Here is a 14,127-nt window from a genome sequence, read left to right on the forward strand (position 1 = left end):
CCAAAGAGATCCCCTATTAATTAGAACAATGAAATTATGACACATTTAAGAAACCATCTAGCCTGCATACAGGCATACTTAGACAAACAAGTAACTTTTGGGGTGCCCTCTCTAGGGACCACTAGTGGCCAATGCACCCCCGCAAAAAGCGGAGGCGATCGGGGTATATCACATGGACCTATGTGTAACACAGGGCTATTTCATTAATGGAGCACCTACTTAAGCTAATTTGTTTCTGCCATTGTATCAAATTACTTAATGTACCAAAGTCAAAATTATTTTTAACCAGCAGCCACCGTAGCGTTCTATGGGTATGCGGTGTACAGTAAAGTTCCCAAATGTCTTACAAGCTGGACTGCCCTTTCCAAGGTAAACTGAGCAATCCCTCCCCACCCCTCTGTCACCTCATCGCATGATATATGAGCAGTTCCACAGCGGTTCCAGTCCACGGCAGTCCTTGTTCTAATCTGTATTGCTCACATTATCAACTACTTTAAAATCACCCTAAACTGCAACTTTACCCTCTCAGGATTACTCATCTACCGCCCCCCCCGGGTTCATAAAAAAATGTAGGAAAGCACTAACAAACATGGTAGGAATATTGGTAACTAGGTCTGCCAACTTCAATCTAGTGGGTGATCTTAACCTCCACCGAGAGGCCGGCGAAGACAATGGAATCGCCAATTTTCTGGCTGATCTCACTACATCTCAACAAAAATGGCCTGCCCCTTATGAGCTCTATGGCTAAAGGAAATTTCTGTTTTAATTTGACAGAGGATAAGGGGCAGGCTATTTTTGTTGAGAGTATTTGAGTGGGGGGCGACCTGCTTTCTATCCTCCTGAGGCTCCTGATAGTTGAGATGATCTCACTACATGTCAATTAATGCAATGCTTCGCCAGTAGCACACATTCTGCAGGGCATCTCTTAAACGCCGGCTTCACCAACATATCTGCTCTAAAAGTCTGTCAGCCTCTCCCCATGATCTGGTCTGACCACTTTTATTTCTATGACGCTACAGGGTGAAGGCCCTTCTTCGGGTGCCCACTCAAAGCACATCCTAAAACACCACTGGCACAAGCAAGATGTCAATTATTTCCGAGACCTCCTCCTTAATCAGATGCCTCAACTCACTGGGAATATTGAAGTTGTAAACAGACTTTTGTTTGAGTGGCTTATGCACTCCCTTGATAAATGCATCCTGCCAAATACACCTATTGCTGTAGAACTCAGTCCAGTCCATGGTTCAATGAGATGCGAGAAAAAACTGCAAGACTCTAGAATGTGAATGGAGACCGCACTATGACCCCGTCCTCAAAACACAATACCGCTCTGCCGTCAAGGGCTACCACAAATCCATCCGTAAATCGAGAGTAGACTACTTTGCATAACATTTTTTAAAAAGCAGCAACCCTTGCTAAAAGACCTTAAAACCCCGGCACAGGGGAGGAGCCAAGATGGCGGCCAAAATGGCCGCATAGACGCCCGGCTCCGCCGCTCGCCTTCACCTCCCACACCATCCTGGCGTCGATCGTGCATCCCGATTGCGGCCAAGTATAGATGAATGCCTGTGGAGTCCGGCGGTGTTACTCCGGCACGAAACCTGCCCCTGATGCCCGAGATCCATCGTCCCAAACTTTCCGGCCCTTACAACGAGTGAGCCGGGTCCTCGAGTGGCGCTGCAGCCGGCGCGCGGCTGAACAACATCTGCTCCGACCGGCCATCTTCGCCCGGTGATCCAGACCGGGACTTGTGATTGGACGCAGCTAGAGACGGCCGATCGGAGATTGGCGCTGGCACCCCAGAGCAGCCCAACAAAGGATTACGCCGGTGCCTGATATCGACTGTAAACTCGGCTACACCTACTGTCGTACGGCCAGGCTTCGCCCTACCCCGCGGACTGCCGGCGACCGATGGATCTCCTTGCACTGCTGTTCTAAGGGAGAATTCGGATGCGCCCGGTAAGCGATTTGCAACGCAGTGGGTGATTATGGTCTCGAGTGTGCCTGATAAGACCCGCTAGTGTGTTGTGGGTAACGATTGACTTCCTGGCTACCGGTGGGGCTTGCTTTCTCTCCTGCTCTGGGGTTCCTTGGAAGAGAGGTGCACTACATTGATCTGTGCAGTGGCGAGGGAACCCACAATGCGAGACACCCTACTGGCCCTCACAGATCTGCACTCCGCATTGAGGTGTCGCTGGATGCTCGTTGATGACCCGCAGATGGCGGCGAGTTGTACAATGGCGGACGGCCATAATGTTGTTCCGGAGCCCGACCTTTCCCGGTTTCCCGACGCTGAGGACTCCCTGAAGTGCGTGAAATTAGACTGTGGACTTGGTGGGTCCTGGGGCCGAGCATATGTGTCTGCTGACTTTCTCACCCTGCAGCTGGCCATTACCGCTCCTGACTTTCATTACCCTGTTTTTTCGACGGCTAGTGTGCCATGGAGTGGCATTATCGTATTAACTTTTTTGCCTTCACTTGCTGCTACATTAGCTCCAAAAGGGACTGCGGACTCATTGAACCTGCCTTCCCACGGTGTGCGACGCCTTACTACCTCAATTCGGACCGGACAAGGCTGAACCTGGACTGTTTAAGTATTTGCTGGATGTTTTTGGTGCCGGACTGTGACATGGCCTTGGGTTGTGTCTTGGAGTGATTGGGATGACTGTACATTGCTGTTTGCCCTCCATTACGGTGGGCTTACTTGTTTTTCAGGATGGGTGGGGGAGGGGCGTGTCTGGGGCCGGAGCTAGGGCCCTCCTCCTGTCTTCCATTTTTCTGGGTTCTCTGGGGCGACAGGCATGCCTATGGGGGGGGGGGTGGGCCGTGGCCTTCCGCTGCATGCAGGGTGGGGGTGGGACGTGTTTTCTTGTTTCTTCTTTGTCTCTATGGCCCGCTTTTTCTTTCTTCTTTTCTTGCCCCTTCTTGATAAAATCTTCCTTTTTATATCTTTCTTATAGTTGGAGTCGGAAGTTTGGGTTCCTTGGGAGGATCATTGCTTGTGTCCTTTTATTTTACAAAATTCTGCTAACTTTGCTCGCTTCGTGAGCGGGTTATTGTGATATGGTGGATTGCTCTCGGACTTATGGTTTCCTATTGTTCTCCCAATGGTGCGCTCAATTGAAGGCTAATATCCTGTCACGTGAATAGCATGGTAAACGATGTCGTAATATTGCCTTCAGTCTGATCCTTCAACTTTATTATAAACTGGAATCCTCCCACATCCTGTAACACTGTGGACAATTTTGCTCGTTGATCCTGATTTAATGTAACCGGTCTGGCCGGAGAACACAGTGTAATTATCCTCTGTTGCACGATATTTTGACATCTGATGTTATTGTTTAATGGCCTTTTGGCCTCTATTTGCTTTGCACACAATGTAATCCTGAGGCTTCCAAATAAAAATCTTTACAAAAAAAAACAAAAACCCCGGCACAGTCCAATGAATCCACCATTACCTCGAACTATCAGTGTGTAGAGCTTGCCTCCTCCTTTGTTAAGAAGGTCGAGGACACCTACAAAACCTTTCCCCCACTATCGACAACATAGGCCCTAAGGTCCCCACCAGTTCCGTCGACCCCTCACTACCCTCTTTTCCTAAGCTTCCCAGGAAGTTATGACAACCCTCTGTAATAAAATTAAGTCGGGATCCCCAGCGGACCCTCTCAAACCAGAGCACTTCCAGAAATTTCTACCCTATCCTCTGCCTGCCTTCGGTGAACGAATAAACTTGCCCTTGTCCTCTGCAGAAGTTTCCGTTGCATGGAAGCACGCCAAGGTGACCCCTCTGCTTGAAAAACCTAGCCTAGATGACTCCAAGCCAAAGAATTTCTGTCCCATCTCACGCCTTCCTTTTGTAAATAAAATGACTGAGGCCTACATCAATTCTATTCTAACCGCATTCATAGAAGCCAACTAATTTCTGGATCCTTTACAGAATGGCTTCAGACCCTATCATAGTACAGAAACGGCCCTATTTGCAGTTACCAAACATCTAGGGAGTTCCCTGGACTAAGGTAATACCTCAATGCTGATCCTCCTCGACCTGAGGATCGGGGACAGGACGGGGGGTGTGGCCCAGGTGGAGAGGGGGGGGAGGGCAGGACGGTCGGGGCGTGTTTACATGAAGAAAGGAGATCAGGCCCAGAGGGGGAGATGGGAGAGCCCCTCAGAGGGTGCCGCGGGGAGGGGCAGGAGTGTGACATGGAGGGGAGCGAAGGGGGAGCATGGGGAGGGGCACAGTGGCCGGGTGGGGGGGGGAAGGGGGCTGGCACCAGGGGAGAGGTTGGGGGGGGGGTGGGAAGCTGGGGGCCAGGGGGGGCAGGGGACCGGAGGGAGGAGCTGGAACAGACGGGAGGGTTTTCCCCATTATTGATAGAATCAGGGGATAATGAGAAGGAGTGGGAGGGGTTGGATGCTTTCGAGTCTTGGGAAGAAGGGGTCCGTGAGGCCCGGTATGGGTAGAGCGATAAGGCGGGGCACGGGGATGAGGAGGTGGTCGGGAAGGGGGAGGGAGGCAGAGATGGCAGGTAGGGGTGGGGACAAAGGGTCGCGGGGAAGGGTTGGGCGTTGGGGGGGGAGTTTATCGGATGATGGGAGTGCGGGGGTAAAGGGGCTGATCTGTAGCAAGGATGAGGGGGATGGGGATGTGGAGGGCAGATGGGGGGAAGGGGCCCGGTGGGGAGGGGGCGCGCAGTTTCAGGGACCCAGCACACCAGCGGTACCTTTTCTTTTCCAGAGGTAGGGCCGGCGCGGGGACGCGGACTTGGTAAGGCTGGGGGCGGCCCAGCGACACCAAGGAGAAGGGAGGTGGGAGCTTCCTGCGGCGAGCCTGGAGTCAGTGAGGGTTCACGGCGTGGCTGGCTACCGAAGGCCCCGGCTTAGTGACCCCAGTATATGGGGGTCACTAAGCCGCTGGGAGCGCACTTAATGGCATCTACTAAAGAGAAGATTTGGAAGGGGGAATATGTAGATTTGTTGAAGTTGTTGCACCACGAGGTTCGGTCAAAGGAAGAGTCGAAGGAGGAGGAGTATGAGCTGCAGAAGAGGCTGAGGGTGCCTTTGACGATCGAAAACTGGACGGTGGCATTTTTGATATTTGTGAGTGTTTACTGTGAAAAGTTCCCGGAGCGATCGGTGTCCTTGTTTAAATATATGGACGTCATTCGGAAGGCGCAGATCACGGGGGGTGGGTATGCGTGGGCGCAGTACATCGAGGAGTTCCGGGCGCGGATGGCGTGGGATCCCGAGGCGAAGTGGGGAGAGTTGGACTGCGATCTCTGGCAGCATACGATGGGGCTGGCTGGGTCCGGCAAGACCATCTTTACCGCTAGCGGCCTCCCGATTATATATCAGCCCTTTCAGAGCCGCCCCCCCGTGGGGGGGGGTGGGAGACGGTTTTAAGAGCCAGCCCGGAACTGTGGGCGCCTGCTGGGATTTCAATAAAGGTGTGTGCGCCAGAGAGCATTGCCGCTTCAAACACGAGTGCTCCGGTTGCGGCAAGTACGGGCACCCAGTGCTCCGTTGTTGGGGCCCCTCCGGGCAGCAGAACGGGGGTCCGCAGGCATCAGCCGGGAATGCGCGCTCCGGAGCAGCTCAGACGGCGGGCAGCGGCCGAGGTGGTAAGGGGTCTGGGCCGAAAGCCTCGTACGCCGGTTGGGCTGGACCGTTTTACGGTGGCCCTGCGAAATTACACAGATGCAGGGGCCGCGGAACGGTTGCGGACCGGGTTTCAGGACAGGTTTTGATTGGGCTACGAGGGGCCTCGCGGTGGCGTTGGGCGGACAACTTGCAGTTGGCTCGGGAACACCCAGAAGTGGTACAGAGTAAGCTGGACAAGGAGATTCAAGAGGGCCGCATGGTGGGACCATTTTTGGATTGGCCATTGGAGGAGTTGATAGTGTCCCCCATAGGGGTTGTGCCCAAGAAGGAGGCAGAGCAGTTCCACCTTATCCAACATTTGTCATGGCCGGAGGGCGGATCGGTTAACGACTATATAGATGAGAATGAGACCGCGGTGTCTTACTCCTTGGTGGAGGCAGCCATGGCCTTAGTGGTGGCGGCGGAACCTGGCGCGAAAATGGCAAAGTGTGACATCAAGTCGGCTTTCCGGCTGCTGCCGGTCCACCCAGACGACTGGTGCCTGCTGGGGATCCAGTTTAGCGGCCGCTGGTATGTGGACAAGGCTTTGCCGATGGGATGCTCGATGTCGTGCACGCTTTTTGAATGTTTTAGTACGTTCCTGCAGTGGCTTTTTACGGAACGGACGGGTCACCAAGAAGTTAAGCACTACTTGGATGACTTTTTCTTGGTCGGGTCTCTGGACTCCACGGACTGCCAGGTAGCGCTGGACAGGTTTCAGGAGATCATGGAGGACCTTGGGTGCCATTGGCGCCAGAGAAGACAGTGGGGCCAGGCACGGCACTGTCATTTTTGGGTATTGAGCTGGATTTGGTCTTGAGGGAGGCACGGTTGCCGGTGGACAAGCAACAGCAGATGCTGGGGCTCCTGGAGGTGATAGTGGCCAAACATAAAGTGACGGTGTTGGAAATTCAGGTGTTATTAGGACATCTCAACTTTGCGTGCAGAGTGGTACGCGTTGGGCGGACATTCTGTAGGAGGTTGGGCCGAGCACTGGCCGGGCAGAGGCCTCCGCACCACCATGTGCGTTTGTCGGCGGGCGTTCGGGAGGACTTGCGGATGTGGCGGTTTTTCCTGAACCAGTTCAACGGTGGGCCTTACAGCGGGATGAGGACATGGTTTGGGATGTGCAGATTTTCTGAGACGTGGCGGGCATCGACAGGTTCGGACTCTACTGGAACGGGAAATGGTGTGCAGAGAGCTGGCCCCCCGAGTCGCTGGGGGGCGGGAGGAGCATTGCCTTCATGGAACTTTTCCCTTTGGTGGTGGTGATATGGCTGTGGGGTGAGGTGCTGGCCCACCGACGGGTGACTTTCAACGTGGACAACATGGCTGTGGTCCAGGTGGTATATCGCCAGTCCGCCAGAGATGAGCAGGTGTTGAAGCTGTTGCGAGTGTTTGTGTTGGGCTGCTTGCGCCATGACATTGCTTTTCGCGCGGTGCATGTGCCAGGAATTGACAATGACATTGCGGATGCTTTGTCTCGTTTGCAGTGGGGGAGATTCCATGGGTTAGCCGAGGACGCGGAGTGGGACCCGATGCCCATGCTGAAGCAGATGTGGCACATAGGCAAAACCGGATGTAGCAACTGGTTCTAGGATCCTTGGCGGAGTCGACCAGGACAATGTATGTGGCTGCATGGGGGGAATTTGTGTCATCCGGGGCGGATTGGCGGCCGCCGGGGATGGAGAGGCAGGAGGATGTGGTGCAGTGTATGCTGTCTTTGATAGGTAAAGGTTTGTCGAGGGTGACCATTGCAGGCAAGTTGACAGGGATCGCCTTTATGGGTAAGGTGTTTTGGAGATACACCTCATCCGCAGGGGAGCGCGGGACTCGGATGTTGGAGGGTTGGGCGGTTCGGTGGCCTATGTCGGAGGAGATGTTGGGGAGGGTGGTGGAGATTATGCCTTTGGTATGCAGGGATGGGCGGGAAGCTTGCATGTTTGCAACGTTGATGGTGTGGATGTTTGCAGGGGATTTCCGGGTGTCAGAATTGGTGGGTTTGAAAGCAGGCCGGGGTTTGGGATGGTCGGACGTGCAGTTGGGGCGGAAGGAGGTGCGCCTTTGGTTGCGTAAGTCTAAGACTGATCAGCGGTGCGTCGGGCGTGGGTGGTCCTGCGGGAGGCGGAGGAGGGAGTGGCGTGCCCGGTACGGTGGGGACGGAAATGGGAGGTGGAACGGCTGGCGGACGGCTTGGTGTTTCAACCCGTGAATGGGAGGGGGGCAACGGGGTCACAGCTGTTGGGGGTGATGCGGAAGGCGTTGGCTAGTTTGGGGGTTGATGGCGGTCAGTATGGCACACACTCGTTTCGGATCGGGGTGGCGACGGAAGCGCATCGACGGGGGTGCGAGCAGGGGGACATTATGCGCCTGGGGAGATGGTCCTCCAATTGTTATCGGCGGTATGTGCGTAGCGCTGAGTTGTCCTGAACGCACGATGGGATGTTGGGGGACACATTTACTGACATTTGTTTCTCATTGCAGGTTCGGTGGCGGGTCCCCTGGCCCGGGACATGTTGGTTTGGATTGTGGGCCATTCCTTTGTGAAGAGGGCGAAATTGAAGGCGCAAGATAGTTATTTCAGGGACAACCTGGGTTTCAACCCGGCAATGTTTCAGGTGGTTTGGTCCGGGAGGGGGAGCATGCGATGGAAAGAGCTGATCCCTACGCTGAACGGTTTGGTTCAAGAGGGGCGGTGTCCGGACGTTTTGGTTCTCCACCTGGGGGAGAATGATATGGTGCAGGAGACGGGTTTGGTATTGATGCGGGCGATGCGGAGGGATTTGGCGGAGCTGCAGAGGGTCTGGGCAGGATGTACGGTGTTGTGGACCGAGCTGGTACCGCGTAGAGTGTGGAGTGGTGCGGTGAAGCCGCAGGCGGTAGACAAGGCGTGTCGAAAGCTTAATGTGGAGATGGTGCGTTTTTGTCGGCATCTGGGTTTCTCGCGCATTTGGCACAGGGACATAAAATACGACGCGCCCGAACTGTTCAGGGGGGATGGGGTTCACTTCTCCCGTATGGGGATGGATTTGTACCTGTTAGAGCTTCGGGAAGTTTTGGCCCGTTTATTGGGGGTGCGCCGAGAGTAGGGGCCGGCAGGAGAGTTTCTGTTTCTGTCACATAATCGGGGGAGGGGCAGGAAAAGGGGGAGGCGGTGTAATCACCTAACCTCCCCTTTCCCTGGGTGGCGGAGTTGTTTTTGATGTTGGCCAAGTTTGGCTGGAGTTCGGTTCTTTATTGTTAAGTTTGGGGAGTTGGGGAACAGGAGTGGGGAAAGGGTAAACAGTTTGGGAGTTACATTAGAGGGTATTTAGTTACAGTTGCAAGAAGGCAGATAGGTCTGTAGGTCTTGGCAGGTTTTGGAGTTAGGATGTAGGGGATAAAATTGGATATTATTAGGAGGTAATTGAGTTATAGATTTGTATATTGCCGCGTGGGGGGATTTTATCATGTGGGGATTGTAGGGGTGGGGGGAGGAAAAACAAAAGGGGTCAGGTTACTCAATGTTTACAGAGGTTTTAGTTTTGTAAGGCGGTTGCCAGTTTTTAATAAATGTGATGTGCACCTGTTTCAATAAAGCGGCCTTTTACACACACAAAATGGTAGTCGGTCTTGCTTGGCCCCCTTCTTCCCTCCCAAGGGGGATTTGGGGAGCAGCCGAGCCGTGGGGTCTGCCCCCTGGGCAGATTTGGGAGGGGGAAGGGGGGGTGAGGTAGGGAGCGGCCATTTTGTCGCTCATGGGCTGCCTGGGGATAGCCCAAAGGCAGCCCAAAGGTTATTTAAGGCAAGCCCGCGTTTCCCCAGCCACCATTTTAGGTACTGAGACCTGGTGGCTGGGAGCGGAAAGAGTAGTTTTTGTAATGGGGCTTTGGGTTTTTTGTGGGAGGTTTTTAGGCTAGGTGTTCTTTTTGTTAGGGAGGCTGTGTTGGGACAGTTGCACAGGGGGGTTTTCAATGTAAGTTGTCGCTTGGAACAGGTGCTGGCGGAGTTGTTTTTGATGTTGGCCAAGTTTGGCTGGAGTTCGGTTCTTTAGCGTTAAGTTTGGGGAGTTGGGGAACGGGAGCGGGTAAAGGGTAAACAGTTTGGGAGTTACAATAGAGGGTATTTAGTTACAGTTGCAAGAAGGCAGATAGGTCTATAGGTCTTGGCAGGTTTTGAAGTTAGGATGTAGGGGATAAAATTGGATATTATGGAGGAGCTTTGCGCGCAACCAAGATGGCTGCGTGAGCACAGGGCTCCCGAGACCCTCGCTACCTCCTGTATCTATCCTGTAATATATCCTGTTCTTCATTGACGACTTAGTATAGAAGAACCACGAGTGAGGCAAAACCTGTAATCGGATTTTGAATCGGACATCGGGGACCGAAGTTACGACGCTCTGAACGTCGCGGCCTGCTCTGGAGTGATGCCCGGGGCTCGAGTTGGCATGATGCCCGAGCTGTAATTGATCAACATCAGCCTGAGGGGAGACGGACTGGCGGTCCGATTGACTTTCACTTTCATTTCTGGTGATCTCATCAAATGACTGTCCTCCTGGGCTGGAGGCTACTGCTATACGTGGCATATTAGAACGCTTTTCTGATTGCAGTATCGGAAAGAAGCCTGGCCTGTCCCCTCTGACGGCCACTGCTCCTTTGTCTTAAGGATCTGGTGCCGCCATATTTCACCACGGCGCACCCGCCTCAAGTATCTGGTCATTTGCAATGGCAAGCAAAACTGACGGAGACAAGTCGAAAACTAAGACTACTCGCGAGGTGGTTATACCCAGTCCAACAATATGGATCGGTATGCTCAAACTAAGGGATCCCCCTGCAGACCGGGTAAATCGATGGAAGGCACGAGGGGCACCACCCCCTCGTCAACGGAACTAACTTTGCAGGACGTTATGGCCGCCATTGATGGCAGTAAAGCCTCCCTCGGACAACAAATTGAGACCCTCACTCTCAAGTTGGACACAGTGGCTATAGAAGTCAACCTGATTCGAACTGATTTGTCCAAAACAAACGAGAAAGTTAAGTCTTTGGACATCAAGACTGCTAGCTTGACGGGGGATGTCACAGACTTGCAGACCGAGGTCCGCAACTTGCGAACCTCCAATGATCTCTCTGCTCGTCGTTTGGAGGAATTTGATGGAAGAGCCAGGCGTAATAACGTCCGCATTATTGGGGTCCCGGAAAAAGCGGAGGATCCTGCAGCTGATCTCTTTGTGGAAAATCTCATAGTCTCCCACCTCGTACCTAAAGGACTGAGTAACTTTCACAGTTGAGCGGGCCCACAGAGTTCCGGGTGGTAAACCAAAGCCGGGAGCACCACCGCGGCCTATTATTGCCAGGATTTTTAACTTCAGAGATCAAGATGCAATTCTGCAGGCCTTGCAGGTGGGTGGGCCCACGAAGTTTGAAAATACTACTGTGAACTTCTACCCGGACTTCACGCAAGCGGTCCAGAAACAGAGACTAAGTTTCATGGGTGTCAAAAGGAGATTGAGAGACATGGGCCTAAAGTACGCGATGCTCTTCCCAGCCAAATTGAGAATTGAATCCGAGGAGCGGACATACTTTTTTGATCGTCCTGAGGTGGTGGCGGACTGGCTGGACAATCTGTCCAATCAGCGTGGCCAGGATGGACAGTCTGGAGGATCGGAGGGCGGATCGGAGGAGCAGGAGTAGGCGCTTGGCCTTCGATTTCTAGATCATGTTGGCTTCGGACAGTGGTTCGCTACACTAGCTGAGTGAACTAAAACGACAATTTGGGGGGTGGCGGGCTATTGGTGGGTCTTCTCCTCCTCTGTTTTCACTTTTCGTAGTTTAGTTTGATGCTAGGGCGACAGGCACACTGCAAGTTGGGGTGGCTTTTTAGGCTTATGCAGGGGTGCAGGGTGGGGGGGTTAGTAACAGGTTATGGTTGGGGCGGTTCTGGTTTGGGTGTTTGAGTTTTTTGCAAGGCAACGTATTGTTTTATCGTTTGATCGAAGTGCCGAGTTCTGGAGGGGGGTGGATCTGTCTACGTTTTTGGGATGGGGGGTAGGGGATTGAAACTAATTAGTTGGAATGTGAATGGGCTGGGGGACAGGATAAAACGTGGGGCTGTGTTGCAACTGTTGAAACGTCTTTCCCCTGATGTGATACTCCTCCAAGAAACACACTTGATAGGCAACACTTGTCATGCCATGATTAGGAGGGGGTATCGTTTGGTCCCCCATGCCGGGTTTACCTCTGGGTCTAGGGGGGTAGGCATCCTAATGAAGAATTCCCTCCCGTTAGAGATTGATGCAACGGTACTAGACGATAGAGCGCGCTATGTTGCTATCACTGGTAGGTGGGAGGGTCGTACCCTTTCCTTGGTTTCTGTGTATGTTCCCTCGGGCCTGCAATCGACTACCTTTGCGGACCTTGGGCGAGTCATCCTTTCACTTCCGGAGGGGTCTTTGGTATTGGGTGGCGATTTTAATTCAGTGGTTTCGGGTAGGGATGATCGACATCCGCCTAGGGACTTCACGAGTGCCCAGACCTGGCTCCGCGGCTTTATAGACTGGGCTTGGTGGACTGTTGGCGGCTGTTACATCCCGCTCAGCACCAATACACCTTTCATTCGGGAGCACATGGTAGCCTTTCCAAGATCAATTATGTGCTGATGCCTGCTGCACAGTCCCTCTCTGTCACCGAGGTTAGGCATCTGGCGCAGGGTGTATCCGACCACTCCCCAGTGTGGCTTCAGATGGAGTTACATGCGGGTGCTGAGGGCCGGGTGGCCCCGATTAATCCCTAGTATTTTCGAAATCCTACAACCCGTGCTGCCCTGGTTAAGTCTCTTGACCAGTATTTTATGGAAAATGAGGGGTCTGAACGTCCGCGGTGACGCTTTGGGAGGCTTTCAAGACTGTAATTAGAGGCCAGGCGTTGTCTTTGATTGCAGGTGCGAAAAAACAAAGAAATGAAGAAGTCGTAAAGATTGAGTCTGAGATTGTGAATCTAGAGTGTGACCTCGAGCCGGGGATTACCCGTGCGAAGCTGCATGTTTTGCAGCTTAAGCAATTGGATTACAAGGCATTGGTTACGGATGCGGCTAAGATTATGAATAGGGAGCAGCAGGGTAGTTTGTATGATGTTGGAGACAAGGCTGGTAAACTGATTGAATGGTTGGATAAGAGAGATAGGGCGAGTCGTGTTGTGCCGGTGATCGAGAGAGTGAGTGGTGAACGGGTGACCGACCCTGATGAGATCGCCCAATGTTTTGCGGAGCACTTCCAAGCAGTCTATTCCCCTGTGTCAGAGCGACCGGAGGAGGATTCGCATTTGTTATTACGCGATATCGCGTTGCCGTGCCTGTCTGACGCAGATAAGGAACGAATGGAGTCGGCGATAACTGTGGACGAAGTGGCCCTTGCTATTCGCTCCTTGCGATCGGGGAAGGCTATGGGACCCAATGGTCTCCCTATTGAACTCTATAAATTGCGTTCCGACAAGATGGCCCCCTATATACGGGATATGTTTGTGGAATCGCGCGAGAGAGGCGCCCTCCCCAGTGATCAGCGTCTAGCTACCATTCTGGTGGTCCACAAGGAAGGGAAACCGAGGGATCAGTGTGCTTCCTATACTCCGATATCTCTTTTAAACGCTGAACCTAAGATTCTCGCGAAAGTATTGGCTAATCGATTAATGACTGTGATTAGCGAGCTGATTCATCCAGACCAATCTGGTTTCATCCCGCACAGAAACACGGCTCTGAATCTTAGGCGGTTGCATGGTGCTCTTGCGAGGGCGGAGACGTTACGTGAGCCAGCCATCTTGGCATCCTTGGATGCCACAATGGCGTTTGATACCGTGGAATGGCCGTATTTGTGGGCTGCCCTCGCTAAGTTCGGATTTGGTCCAGGTTTTATTGGCTGGGTACGGCTCCTCTATGAGGACCCCCCGGCGCAGATTGTTGTTAACGGGTGGGTTTCCAAGCTGTTCGGTCTGGGGAGAGGTACGAGACAGGGTTGTCCCTTGTCACCGCTACTGTTTGCCCTGGCCCTCAAGCCCCTTGCTGCATGGATCAGGTGGGAGCCCTCGATGAAGGGTATTCGGTGGTCCCCTGACTTCGAGGATCGTATCTCGCTCTATGCAGATGATATCCTGCTGTATCTAATGTCGCCCCGGAAATCACTGATAGTGCTGTTCGATGTCCTAACCTCCTTTGGTAGGAATTCTGGTCTTGCCATAAATTGGACCAAGTCTTGTCTATATGTGCTCTGGGGTGAGGCCCCCCCTCTTTCCCGTGACTGTCCCCATCCAGGTGACGCTTTCGGAATTTATATTTCATTAGACCCTGTGGCTCGTTATGAGCAGAATTTGATCCCACCGTTGAATAGGTTGAAATTGGACGTGGCAGGTTGGCGGAAGCTCCGGATTTCGCCGTTCGGCCGGGCAGCTCTCTTCAAAATGATGTCTCTACCACGTTTCCTCTATGCACTCCAATACACCCTTGACAATGTTCCAGCTAGCT

Source organism: Lissotriton vulgaris, chromosome 10, assembly GCF_964263255.1.
Source record: "Lissotriton vulgaris chromosome 10, aLisVul1.2, whole genome shotgun sequence".
Taxonomy (NCBI): Eukaryota; Metazoa; Chordata; class Amphibia; order Caudata; family Salamandridae; genus Lissotriton; species Lissotriton vulgaris.